The sequence below is a fragment of the Cavia porcellus genome, unplaced genomic scaffold (genome assembly GCF_034190915.1).
Source record: "Cavia porcellus strain 051 isolate PalLab524CR breed Dunkin Hartley unplaced genomic scaffold, mCavPor4.1 scaffold_3, whole genome shotgun sequence".
Taxonomy (NCBI): domain Eukaryota; kingdom Metazoa; phylum Chordata; class Mammalia; order Rodentia; family Caviidae; genus Cavia; species Cavia porcellus.
The window spans coordinates 61,523,606-61,538,429 of NW_026947486.1; positions in this window are offsets into that span (position 1 = coordinate 61,523,606).

Sequence of the window (14,824 nt, forward strand, 5' to 3'; positions counted from 1 at the left end):
TTATTTTCAATTTACTATTTTTGCCTGGGACTAAAGTTACCTGTGCTTTCATTTTTGTGTTGAATTTTATTGAACATGTTCTCATAACATTACTTTTATTGTTTTTTTTTCTTTTCTTTTTGCTTTTTGGAGGCCAGGTATCAAACTCATAACCCTGCATTTCTAGGCAGGTGCTCATGACACTGAGCTAAATCCTCAGGCCCTTCATACTGTTTTCTATGAGATTTTAAAATTTCCATTTGTGTCTTTCCTGGTTAAAGAGAGTTCCCAGTATTTAAAGTGTTTTCTGAGGTACATGTGGATAATTTCTCTCCTGATTTTCTTTTGACTTTTAAAAATTATTGGTTTTGATAATGAAGAAATCAATTCAGTTCATTATAAAAGTTTTGAATAATCCCAAGTGTGCAAAAATTGCCTTTGGGAAGATCTAAGGTATAGAACATGCAAAGACTAAAAAAACAACTCAATGGGAATAGGTTGAATTGCACCATTTCTGGCCTGTGTTTTACATGCCTATCACTGAGAGTAACTTACTTAGGCTATAGAACATATGGGTCAAAACATTTGGCTTATGTGGTTTTATTAAATGAGGGCAAATTGCCTTGGGCTGCATATCAAATATATAAAATAGTTAATGCATGTATGTAACAAAAGAAAACTACATTTACTTTTATATATCATAAAAATAAGAGCACAGCAAACCAAAGTTTAATGATTAAACAAGAAAACTTGAATGCTTACTTAATAATACTAAATTCTTATAGTTATAGGTACATATAGGTGCGAGTAGATTAAAATACTGCACTATTATCAGTAATTGTTGCATTTTGCCTGCCATGCACACCAGCCCATGTAACATCTGATACACTTTGTTTCAGGAGGATTTCCATTAGCTTGTGTGGCTAGTTCCAGAGAAGCATTATACAGCACATCCTCAACACAGTGTTACATTTTTCACTAAGAAATCAACCCTCAAGCATGGCCAATAAACTCAAAAAATATTACTAAAAATCATGTAGTAATGTTAAAAGTTTACAATACTACAGGTCAGAGTTATCAGTTGTAGAAGGCCACTAAAGGTGGGATGCACTTGATCTAGAGTCTTAGATTTCCTTATTTCTAAAGAGGGATCCTTGTTTTAATGCTAATCTCAGCAACAAAGCTCACCTCTGCTCCGTCTTTGCATATTCCACTTTATTAGAGATTCCTTTCTGGTCAAACTCAAAACTTTTAAAATCAGTCTGCTGGGCTGTTTTCTCTTGATTTTCAATATAGGTCAGGCTAAGGAATCCTTTTTACCTACCTTGAATATTTCTTATTATCATCACTAGAGGAGTTGCAATAAAAAGTTCTGAAGGTATAATCCAAGCTTTGATAATTAAGAATTCCCTTCTTTCTTGTTATGTTCCTGGTGTCTGAAACTTGCACTTTCAAGAATTACTGCTAGTCCTCATGCATTGTGGACTCAGAAATAGATTCTTCTCCACCATCATTTTCATCATTAAGTGGAATTGCCTAGTATGCATCCTGTGGGCATGGCATAGTTCAGAGAATGACTCTTGCCAGTTCATAATTTCTAAGACCTTTAACCCATAATGGATGCTTCTGAGTGTATTATTGGAGGTCTACAGTTTGAATCTCATTATTGTCACTTACTTGGTAATGTGATTTATTATTGGCAGAACTCAGGCTCAATATCAGTAAAATGAAAATAATGGTGTTTTCTTTACTTCTGGTGTTTTAGAGAAATAAGAAATCCACGGGAGTCTTCAATGGTTACAGTCTGTATTACACCTTGCCTTCTATCTCACCCAGGAGAAATATCTGCAATAGAATCTAAATGGACTAACTCTCAGAGAAAGCAGAGGGGCTTTAGTGATAGGCAGTGAAATGTATGCATTAGCCATTGATATATTAGCCATGGTGACTATCCAGTGTTGTGGGATAAATTTTCTGAAGTTCTTGGGAAGACAACAGAACATCCACACACCATTTCTTAACATCACATGTTTTTTGTCCTTGATGTTTTATCTTTCAGGTATTATGAGAAGAAAGACTGTAATAAGTATAAGATTTCCCTTAAATGAAGAGACAGCACAGGAGAACCAGTTCTAAAAGATCTGTAGCACCAGAAGGCTTCTGTCAGGTGACTTGTCTGATAGCAATTCCATCACTTCCTTGGAAGTAGAAGTCACCTCTGAAATGGAATTATCTTTGTGGGTATGAATGAAAATATAGGAAAAATGTTATAACCAAGTGTGTCAAAATATTATGCATGAGGTGACAGGAGGAATAGTTATTATATTTTCTTCTATTTGACAATATTTTTCCCACATCTCAAAATGAATATGAATAACTTATAATTTAAAAAAAACTAGAAAATATGTTTTAAATGATAAAGAATACCAGGTCAGGAGACAGTTTACAAAGAATAGCCATGTTAGATACCAGCCTAGGCTGGGCCAGGATATTGAATGTAGTTTGGACACTTACCGTTGATCCTTATCTTTATGATGTTCACCATGAGAGGTTGGTGCTTAATCCCTCACTTACAGTGGGATTCATAATGAAATTACTGTCTGTGTGGGGGATGTGTGCTTTTCTATTGATTGCTAACTTACCCTTCGCACTTTAGAGAGCATTGCATCGTGGCATTCAGTGTTTGAGTCTGTTCTTCCATTGCACTCTAATCCCTTACCTTGACACTAAGACAAATACCTCCCCTAGCACTTTCAGCAAAATATGATTCTCCAGGTAGTCTCAAAAATTTTTGATCTGCTTTAGTGATTTTCAAAGTGTGGCCCCAGGTCAGCAGCATCAGCCTGGCCCCATCACAGACCTACTAAATTGCAAACTCTGGTGGGCTAAAGAGAGTCTTTTAAAAGCCTCTCAGGTGATTCAGATGCATGTTGATTTCTACAAAATTTAAAAATATTTAATGTAAAGTATTAATTAGTGAGTTGAGGAACTAGTCATTTAAATAGCTTTCATTTAACAGTTTGTCCATTTTGACTCTTGAGTATTTTGTGTATGAAAGCAGGATTAATGAGCCAGGGATTTAGCTCAGCGGCATAAGCACCTGCCTTGCAAGCCCTTTCCTGAGTTCCATACCTCATATTAAAAAAAAAAAAAAAAAAAAAAAAAAAAAAAAAAAAAAAAGGATTAAAATTGGCTGTCAGTGCCATCTGGTGACTAGATCCAGAATTGCAAATTGGCTGTCACTTTTTGGCAAGAAACCCTAGGAAGGCAGGAAGGAAGGAAAGAAAAAAGGAAAGAAGGAGAGCAGAGAACTCGCTTTGTAAAGCCCACGACAAAGGAAAGATTAAGCAGTTGATGCAGACAGGGTCCAAAGACTTTAAATCATGCGACAGAATGTTTTCTTAGTCTTCTAAGATTATACACATTTAAGTGCATACATATGTGTGATTATAAAACTGGACAGTAAACTTGTTTTACTGTTATAAAGCATTTAACATCTTTTAATACCCAAAATATGTTTTGCAGCGTTTTGAATCAAATTTTTTAATCAACCATCAATAGCATTTATCCTATGCTGTCAAAATTTTATTTTGTTAAGTCAATATGAATATTCCCCTACCTTTGAAATCATTGAAGAAATATAAATGTAAAAGAGAGATTATTTTAGGTCTCTATGTTTACTATGTATACTGCAAGATAACCAGTCAATTTATTTGTAAATATTCTCTAGATTTGAGTGGATTTGTTTATATTTTAAAACATGACACATGCATATTCTTAGGAAAATTTATGCATATTCTTCAGAATCAAATTATGTTGTACATTATGTTCTGTATCTTGAGGGTATACTTCTATGTTTTTCTTTTTTTTCTTACATTAAAAAAATTTCTGGTGTAGTTGAGCTGTTTTACATATGTTGATTGCCATTAATTTTTTTTCTTTTAATTATGTGTTTTGGAATTGACTCTTTTGGCTAGTCAAATTTAATTGTAAATCAAGCAGGTTAATTATGCCAATAAATTATGTTGTAAATGTATTGTCTCCAATGTAGGACTCTCCATCTTGTGTCGTAATGTGTACAGACAGTGAAAGGGTACTCTCTAGGGAAGGAATAGATTGTCATCCATGCTGGATTTATCACTACTGACCTGTGACTGCTCCCTTCTGCCTTCAGGAAGATGATATATACTGGAACCCAAGCTTATTTCTGAGATTCTGGTCACTACTCTAGCAGCATTACATTTGTGCACAGTATAGCCTCTTTGTTACAACACTTGGCAGTTTCTCTCCCAACTCTGTGAGAGATCTGAACAGATTTACAGCAATTTAGGTATGGTATCTGTGAATACAAATTTGTATTTTAAAATAAGAAAGAAAAAGGACAATAGGAAAATCAACAATGGCTATCATAATGTCTCTTGTTCTCTTCAAAATAGTTGTCCATGCCTTCACACAAATTGAAATCAAATGATAGAAAACAGACTAAAACCAGTAAGAAACAATAAAAGCATTATTGGACTTCAAAACAAGATGATAGAAAATCAGTAATGGCTACCAAAATTTCTAGTTTTCCAACGTACCAGTTCATATCATCATATGTAATAAAATCAATTCTTGTAAATTCTTTAGGAGAAATTCTAGGCATGTATAAGCCTATACATGTACATCTAATATTTATGTATTAGAGGGAAAAACAAAGCAAAACACAAGAAAAACAAGAAACAAATGAGACAAATGAATGATAATAACAAATAGCCCAAAATAATAATATAAGCTTTCAAACAAGGTAGTAAGAACACAACTAAGGTTGTTATTTTGCACAGTTATTTTTAAAAGATTTACTCAGATTCTCCCTGTTTGAATGTCCACTTTGTATTCTTTGATACTGTGATTTGAGCAACTATTTTCAAGATGATAATATGTAATCTATTAACAGGTGATTTCTTACTGTTTTTTTTTGTAGTTCTGTATTACGTGTACCCTTACACTGCTTTGTTTTGTTTTGTGTTTTTCTCTTTTTCCTCTTAAATAAAATTAAAAAAAATTTACTCAGATTATCAGATATAAACAGGCAAAATTGATCTAATTCTATGAATGTTTTCTTCCAAGAACTACCAGAATTAGCTGTAAAATCATCTTAGCTACCTTAAGTGTACATATATAAATTTATATTTTTGCTTTTTCCTCTCTTATTTTCTCCTTTTCTCTTTCTGAGATATTTTATTCCCTTTGAACAGTTTCTCTTACCCTTTCACAATATTTATTGAATATTTTTTATTTTATTTACTCGATCAGCTTCTTATACTACTCTAGCAATATGGTATTCATACATGTGAATTGGATTTATTTCCCTATGACTATGGTGTCAAGTAACATCTATTTACTTATAAAAACCTCAATGTGATCATTCTTTATAGATGAGTTGTACTCCAATGTATAAAAATACCACATCTTTTTTATCCATCCTCAGTTGATGGGATGTAGCTTATTTCCAAGATCTGGTTATTACATACTGTGCTGATATAAACATGAGTGCATATACATCACTGTAGTATAGCATTTTCAACTCCTCTGGGAATATGCCCAGATGGAATAGCTAGGTCAAATGGGATTTCAAATCCCAGGTTTTTGAGGAACCTTCACAACGATTTCCACAGTGGTTGTACCAGTCCACACTCCTACCAACAGTGCAGAAGAGTTCCTTTTACCCACAGCCTTTCCAGCCTTTCTTATTGGTGATTTTCTTGATCCTGGCCATTCTTTTTGGAGTGAGATGGAATCTCAGTGTTGTTTTAATTTGCATTTTTTTTAAATCAGTACCAAGGATCGAACCCAGGACCGCCTGCTTGCAAGGCAGGTGCTTATGCCGCTGAGCTAAATCCCCAGCCCCTAATTTGCATTTTTTGAATGACCAATGATGCTGAATATTTTTTCATGTATTTATTTGCCATTTTTATTTTTTCAGTTGCGAAGTATGTATTCATCACAGTATGTATTCATCATCTTTGGATTGGTTCTTTGAATTTCAGGGACCTGTTTTATTAATAATTCTTTATATGTTCTAGGTAGAAGACCTTTGTCTGAGGCACTAAGATTTTTTTCCCCAATTTGGGATTTTCTTTTACTCTCCTGGAGATTTCTTTTGACTTGCCGAAACTTTTTAATATAACAAGATCCCAGTTATAGGTTCTGGGAAGTATTTCTCATGCAGTTTGATTTTTGCTCATGAATTCTCTATCTACTCTTATGTCTTAAGATTTCTACCTACTTTGTGTTCCAGCAGATTTAGTGCTTCTGTTTTACTATTCAGATCTTCGATCTATTTAAACGTGAGCTTAGGGCATAGTGATAGGCATGGTTCTGGTTTTAGTTTTCGACATATGGAAAGCCAGTTTTTCTAGCACCATTTATGTAAGATTCTATCTTTCTTCCACTGAGCATGTATGGCCCCTAAGGAGGCTGAGTGTGTTTATAGTTGTATCTTCTAATCTATTCCAATGATCTTGAGGCTTGTTTTTATTCCAGTGAAATGCTGATTTTTATTACAGTAGCTTTTAGTATAATTTCAAATTGGAGATTGTCATGCCTCCTACCTTGCCTTTGTGGCCGAGAATTGCTTAGGCTACTCTAGACTTCTGGTTCCAGATGAATTTTAGGAATGATGTCTCTAGATCTGTGAGGTATGCTAATGGTATTTTGTTTGTAATGCATTAAATCAGAATAACAATTTTGGGAGAATGGCCATGGTCATAATGTTGTTCTTCTATCCTTAAACAAGGAATATCTTTTCATTTTCTGAGATCTTCTTCGATTTCTCTTTTCAGAGTTTTGTACTTTTCACTGAGTAGATCTTTTACTTCCTATGTTAGATTGATTCCTAAGTATTTTATTTTTCTTGATGTTATTTTGAAGGATGTGGTTTCCCTTATTTCTTTCTCAGTGAGTTTGTTGTTTGTGTACAGGAATGCTATTAATTTTTGAATATTGACTTTGTACCAGATACATTACTGAATTTGGATATCATATCTAGAAGTCTTTCAATGTAGTTTTGGGAGGTCTTCTATGCAGAGTATCATGTCATCTGAAAATAATGATATTTTGACTTTTTCCTTTCCTATCCTTATTCCTTTTAATTCTCTCTCTTGCATAATTGCGCTGGCCAATTTTTCCAGCACTATATGAAATAGGAGTGGTGATAATGGATAGCCTTGTGTTGTTTGTGATTTTAGAGTGAAAGCTTTCATTTTTGACCAATTAATATGATGCTGTCTATTGGTTTGTCATAGCTGGTTCTTAGCAGTTTGAGGTAAAGACCATGTATCCTAATTTTCCATAGCAGTCTTATCATGAATGAGTGTTGCACTTTATCAAAAGCTTTTTTTGCATCTATTGAGATGGTCATGTGATTCCTATCTTTTGCTCTGTTGATATGGTGTATTACATTTTTTGATTTGCTTATATTGAACCATCCCTATATTTCTTGGATGAATCCCACTTGGTCACAGTATACAACCTTTTTGATTTGCTTCATTATTTTTGCCAGTATTTTCTTGAGGGATTTTGCGTTTATGTTCATTAGGGAGGTTAGCCTGTAGTTCTCTTTTTTTGGTTTAGTCTTTCTCTGGTTTTGGTAGTAGGGAACACTTGCTTCCAGGAATGAGTTAGGGAGAATGGATACCCTTTCAATTTCACTGAAGAGTCTGAGGAGTGTTGGCATTAAGTTTTCCTTGAATTTATTGTAGAATTCAGCTGTGAGTCTGTCAGGACCTGATCTTTTCTTGGTTGGTAACATTCTAATTACATTTTCAATTTCATTAATTGAAATTGGATTATCCAGCCCTTTACATCTTCTTGATGCAGCTTTGGCAATTCATGTGTTTCTATGAATCTGTCAATTTCTTCTGTGTTATCAAACCTATGAGAGTAAAGGTTTTCCAAGTAGGTATTGATGATCATCTGTATTTCCACAGATTCTATAGTAATTTCATCTGTGCATTCCTTATTGCACAAATTTTAGTTTTTTCTTTCCTTTTTTTAAAAATAAGGTTGGCTAGAGGATTATCAATTTTATTTATTCTTTTAAAGAACCATCTTTTTGATTTGGTAATTCTTTGTTTTATTTTCTTAGTCTCTATTGCGTTGATTTTCGCTCCTATTTTTATAATTTTCTCCCTTCTTTGGACTTTGGGCTTGACTTGCTGTTGTTTTTCTAGATGTTTCAGGTGTTGCATCATTTTTTATTTGTATTTATTCTGTTTTCCTGATGTAGGAATTCGTTGTAATAAATTTTCCTCTGAGGACTGCTTTCATCGCATCTCTCAGGTTTCATTGTTATATTTGTATTTTGTTTATTGTAGACACTGTTTACTTTCTTCTGTAATTTCCTCCATGATCCATTGATTTTTTCAGGACTGTATTACTTAATTTCTATGTGATTATGTAGTTTTTTTCAGATTCTTTTGTCATTAAATTCTAGCTTCGTCGTACTATGAGCAGATAATATGCATGGAACATTTTTATTCTTTGGCATTTATTTACACGTAATTATATTGACTAATATATAGTCTATTTTAGAGAACATCTCATGTGAAGCTGAGAAGGATGTATATTCTGATGCTGAGTGGAACATCTTACACACATCTACTAACTCCATCTATTCACAATTTTGATTCATTTCTGTTATTTCTTTGATGATTTATGTCTAGTTGATCTGTCTGTTTGTGTCAATGAAGTGCTAAGTTCTCCTGTTATAATTGTGTTATTGCTTATTTGATTTTTCATTTCTATTAATATTTCTTTTATATATCTGGGTACTCCCATATTTGGTGCATATAAATTTAAAATTGTTATCTCATCCTCTTGAAGTTTTCCCCTAAGAAGCATGTAATAACCTTTTTTTATCTCTTCTGATCATTCTTGGTTTGAAATTCACATTGTCTGAAAGGAATATGTCCCCTGGTTTTTTGGGAAGTTCCTGTTTCATGAAGTATTGTTTTACATTCTTTGACTTTCAGTCTATGAATTTCCTTTTGGGTTAGATGAGTTTCTTGTATGCAGCATATGGCTGAATGTTTTTTCTTGATCCACTCTGCAAGTATATTTCTTTTAATTGGTGAATTGAGGCCATTTATATTAATGGCTATAACTAATATATATTGACTTATTTTTGTATGTTATCCTTCTGTTGTTGGTTCTTTACCTTTCTCCTTATGTTTGCATTAATTGGTAGTTTATTTTCTGTTGGTGTTCTTGAAGCTGTAGTTATTTTTATGGCTAGAGTATCTTTCAATATTCTTTGTAGGATTGGTTTGCTGGTCATGCAGTTCTTCAGCTGTTCTTTGCCATGGAAGTATCTTGTCCATCGATTTTGAAGGACAGTTTTGCAAGATACATCAGTCTGGATTGGAAGTTGTTTTCATTTTGGATTTGAAATATTCCATTCCATGTTCTTGACTTCAGCGTTTGTGTTGAAAATTCTGCTGTGATTCTGATGGGCTTTCTTTTATAGGTGGTCTTTTTTTCTATCAGCTTTAAATATTCAGTTCTTAGATTGCATTTCTGTAATGTTGATTATTATATGTCTGGGTGTAGGTTTATTTTGTTTATGGCTAATTGGAGTTCAATATGTTTCACTTATCTGTATGTCAGTTTCCTTTCCCACATTTGGGAAATGTTTGGCTATTACTTCTGTAAATAGTCCTTTTATATTATTTGTGTTGTCACTTTTTTTTCTTTTTAACCTATCAATCTTACATTGTTTTACCTTGCATCATCTTTCAACTGTTAAATTATTTCCTGTTTCCTTGTTGTATTTAAAAGATCTTTCCTTTCTTGCTCACTAGCTGCAATCTTTTCTTCAAGGTCTTAAAGTTTGTCTTCATATTGATTCAGGTGGTTTTGCCAGCTTTCAGTGCAATTTTTGATTTCTTGGATATCTCTTTGAATCTGTTGCATGAATTCTATTTTTTAGTTATATTGCTCATTAAAGGTTTACATATTTTTTCTGTGCTCCTTGATTTTTAAACTATGTCTGCTTTAGATATGTTCAGCATTTCTTTTGTTAGGTTTATCATTTCTTCTTTTTCCTGAGAGATTATTTTTGATTTGTGTTCCCTTTCAGCTTCATGGAATTGTTTCCTTACTTCAGTTGCTATCATTTCAGAAGTTTCAGGTGTATGGGTTACTCTTTCTTCTATGTTCATGTCTCCTCTACTTATATGGATTGGGCTGGAGGTTTGAGATTGCATTTTGCTTTTTTGTTTTATTATTTTCCTATATTCCCCTGGGAAAGCCAAATGCAAAGTCTCAGTTGCTTCCTGGGTTGAGGATGTCTTTCCATGCTGCAGAGAGTTTCCGCAGTTGAAAGTAGGCCTTATCAGGTCCTTAGTGGCACTTTCAGGCCCTTCAGATGGGGGTATATGCTGGGCAGACCTTCAGCACACCTTATGTGACACTCCAAACCTACCTGGCTACTTGAGTTTGCTCAGCAGGACTGTACCAGGTTCTTAGTGGCTTACCATGACTAAACAGCTAGGTGGAGTATGCTATGCAGGCCTTCAGCTCATGATACATGGCACAGTAAAGCTCCCCAGCTTTGGAAGCCTATCATCTAAAAAGGTGGACTGATATACAGTAGAGAAAGACAGAAAGAGAAAGAGAAACCCACTCCCGCTCCTGCTTGAGATAATGACCTTGAAAATTATAGTACTGCTCAGGCTTGTTTTTGAGTAATCTGAAAAAAGGAAGAAACCTATAAAAAATGACTGACACAATTTGTAATCGCCAGATCTTGGAAACAACCCAAGTGTCCATCAACTGAGGAATGGATAAAAAAGTTGTGGTATTTCTATACAATGGAGTATTATTCAGCTATAAAGAAGGATCACATTGAGATATTTATCAATAAATGGGCGCAGCTTGAGACCATACTCATAAGTGAAATAAATCAATCTCGCATGTGTGAATACCGAATAGTTTCCCTAATGTAAGTAATGATTCAAATATATAAAAATATGTGGTAATCATGATTCCCCATTAGGTGGCCTTGAAGCCTTATAAAGGTTTCACTCATTAATTAGAAAGGCTTTATTCTGGGCTTCTTGATATGGAAATATTTGAAGCTAGAGTATATGAAGTTTTATCCAAATATTTCAAGGAAAAAGACAGACACTATGGTAATTACTATTAAGTCGGGTTATATGGTGGTGAAGTACTAGGTTGCTGAAACTGTCATGCTTTGACCTCTATTGTTATGTTGTTATGTCCTGTTTTATCTCAATCTCCACCTTATTCTTTTAAAAAATTATTTAGTCATTTCTTATGTTTGTCTTAATTAAAGAAAAAATTTTAAAAAATTAGGATATATAAATAGTAACTCTTTTTGATTTCCTATTAACTTGTTTTGAGGTCCTGTAATACTCCCACGATCTTGTTTTGACTGATTAGACTCTGTTCCATTCTATATGATAGTATCAGGTTTGAAGACATAGGCAACTACTTTGAAGGCAGTGGGATTCACTAAGATACCCATTCTGGTTTGACTATTGTCTTCTTTGGAAGTCCTGTAATGTTTACAATGCCTACGTTTTATTGGTCTTGTTTTCTACTGTTTTGTCCAACTTTATAATATCTAATGAGATAGACAATTCTTTTTAAGGAAACAAGAGACAGCGTTGATAACCATTGTTGATAACCTTGTACTCTGTTCTACACCATGTGCTATGTCTATCCTTGGTTTTGACTGACAGCTTTGTTTTGCCATATTTGACTGTATTCTCTCCCCCCCAAAAAAGTAATAAGCACTAAGGAGTAATAAAATCCAAAATGCATAAATTTTGTTGTAAAAAAGAGAGGGAAAAAAAAAGAAAAAAGAAAAAGAGCTCTAACGGATATACAGCAAGTGTGTTTAGGGGTGTTAAATAGCTGACTATATCAATGTTTTTGGATCACTGAACACAGCTGTTTGCAGTCTCCCTGTTTGAATATCCACCTTGTATTCTTTGATACTGTGATTTGAGCAACTATTTTCAAGATGATAATATGTAATCTACTAACAGGTGATTTCTTACTGTTATGTTTTTTTTTTTTTTGTAGTTCTGTATTACGTGTACCCTTACACCGCTTTGTTTTGTTTTGTGTTTTTCTCTTTTTCCTCTTAAATAAAAAAAATGGAAAAAAATGACTGACATAAGTGCTTCCTAGATTTCCTTGTCCTTCCCATGAAAGAAATGACTTTAGAACAAGCCAGATCCTATTTATCAAAGGAAAGCTTGGAGTTGTGACCCATGAAAGAGAAATGTGCATCTATTTATGGAATGCATGAGCTTTACTGAAATTTTTATGCTGTGGGATGAATTAAGTGGGATATTTTGATAAAGAGAAGAAATTAATTTGATTTTATTTTAGATGATTTCCTGTCCCCTTATTTCCCTTCTAATTTGAGGAGCAATTTGCAAGTAAGCCTTTGATAAAAAGAACATACATATGAACAAAATAGTATCTGTGCCCATACTGAGCCATAGGACCCTGGATGAGTCCCTTCTCCAGGACTTGCCTTAGACATAAAACAGAGTGCACAAATGAAAAACAACAGTTAAGATACAAGCTTTGAAATTTGGTATATACATGTATATATATATAGTCTTTAGTTATGGGTTTCATGACCTTTACTAGGACATTTCCATTAAATTCATTAAACTGAGTAAAATGTATATATATTATATTTATAATTTTAAAGAAACCAAACAAAATTTCTCTGAAATTATAATGGTACCTGTCTCAAGTCTGAATATTAAATGAAAGACTACACTGAAGGCACACAAAGCAATGGCTAGCACCTTCTAGTACTAAATATACATTCTCATCATTTATTTGTGATTATCATTACTTTTGCTAACCATTCAAAAAGATGAGTTGTATGAGTGTGGTTTGCATTACCAGGCAATGTAATTGTACAATATATTGCAGTTTTATTATTGTAGAGAAGTAACTGTTTGACATAAAGATTAAAGGAAGACTGTACAAATCTGATGAGCATATCCTGATATAAAACATTCCAATATAAAACATGTGTGACATGGCTAAGTGGTGTGTTCAGATGAGTGATGTAAGAAACAAGACAGATGCAACTGTAAAAGGTTCAATGAAAACAAAATTTAACATTGTCCCCATGCCTTATGATTTAATATTAAGGAGTAAGCAAGACAATAATGACATAAAAACTGCATACATATTACAGTTCTATAAAATGTTGATGTAACATATACACACATGTAATCTTATATTCAAGCAAGAAAAAATAAGGGAACGAAACACAGCAAAATGTTAATAATTTTCCCCCATTCTTGTGGGACTACTGGTAATTGATATTTTCATCTCTGTAATTAACTGTACTTTAATTCTTTGGTAGAAATGATTTTATAACAAAATCTTTATTATTTATCAAACATACCAGATATACAAATTTTATAGAGAACTATAAAAGAGATTTATTATCTAATACTCTGATTAAGCAATTAACTTCACAAATGCTTTAGGCCCATCCTCTGAATTCCACTTCGTCTTTTCTTTACCCTATGAATACAACTGATAACCAGAATCAGATGTTATATCATTTAGACAGTTTTTAATTGCTGGGGCAAAATACACCCACAATTTAAGGAAGAGGAAGAGAGATTTATTTAGTTTCTGGTTTAAGATGTTCTGTCCGTGGTTGGCTGCCTCCAAGACAAAAATAGCATGGTAGAAAGAAATTGCAGAGGAAATCTGTTAAACCCTTGAAGTCCAAGAAATAGAGACAGCAAAAGTAAGAATGAGAGATGCATCTCTAAAAGCATGCCTTCAGTGACCCACCTCCTCCAATCATGCTCTATCTCCTACCAACTCTTTTAACTATAACCATTGATGAATATAGCACCACTATAACCAATCACCTTCAAAAAGCCCCACTACTAAATTCATAATATTTTGGGGGTACATTTTTGATCTAAACAATCATACATACTATCCATAAGTTTTTTTGTGTTTTCTTTGAATGAAATCATTCTTAAAATATTATATATACATAGTACACTTGTAGGTGTTCTTCCTTTTAAGAATTTTATTTAGCATTATATATTTTGCTGTGTTCTATTTGCACAACAGATTGAAATGCTCTCTTAGAATTGATTTTGACTGCTACAATATACGGTATGTTTTTATTGGTGCATATTAGTAGCACAGAATAACAAAATTTGTGATGGTTTATTAATACGTACATATAACATATTGTGATTCCTAGTATCCTGTTACACCCTTCCCATTCCCTTTTCCCTACACCTAATCCCTTTCTTGTCAGTAGATGACTCCCTTCTAGTATCCTGTCCTCTCACCTTTGTTTTCAGATTTAGTTTTATTTCTTACTTTTATACTTCTTATAGGAGAAAGAACATGTGATTTTTAACTGTATGAGACTGGCTTATTTCACTTACTGTAATGCTCCTGTGTTCCATCCATTTTCCTGCACACGACATGATTTTGTTCTTTTTGACTGAGTAATACTTGATTATGAATGTGTACCACAGTTTTGTTGTCTATCTGTTAATGGACATGTAGGCTGTTACCACAGCTTAACTATTGTGAATTGTGCTACCATAAATATGAATATACTAGCACTATAGTATACTATTTTTGTGATGTATATATGACCTGGTTCTTACAGATCTAAGACATTCATTTTCTCAGCAATACAGAGTTCCATTTTAAGAATGATCCATGATATGTTTTTGGACAATTTTTGATGGGATGGTAGATATTGTGGTTTTACCTACCATTTTTATCTCACGAATAAGCAATGGTATAATGAGCA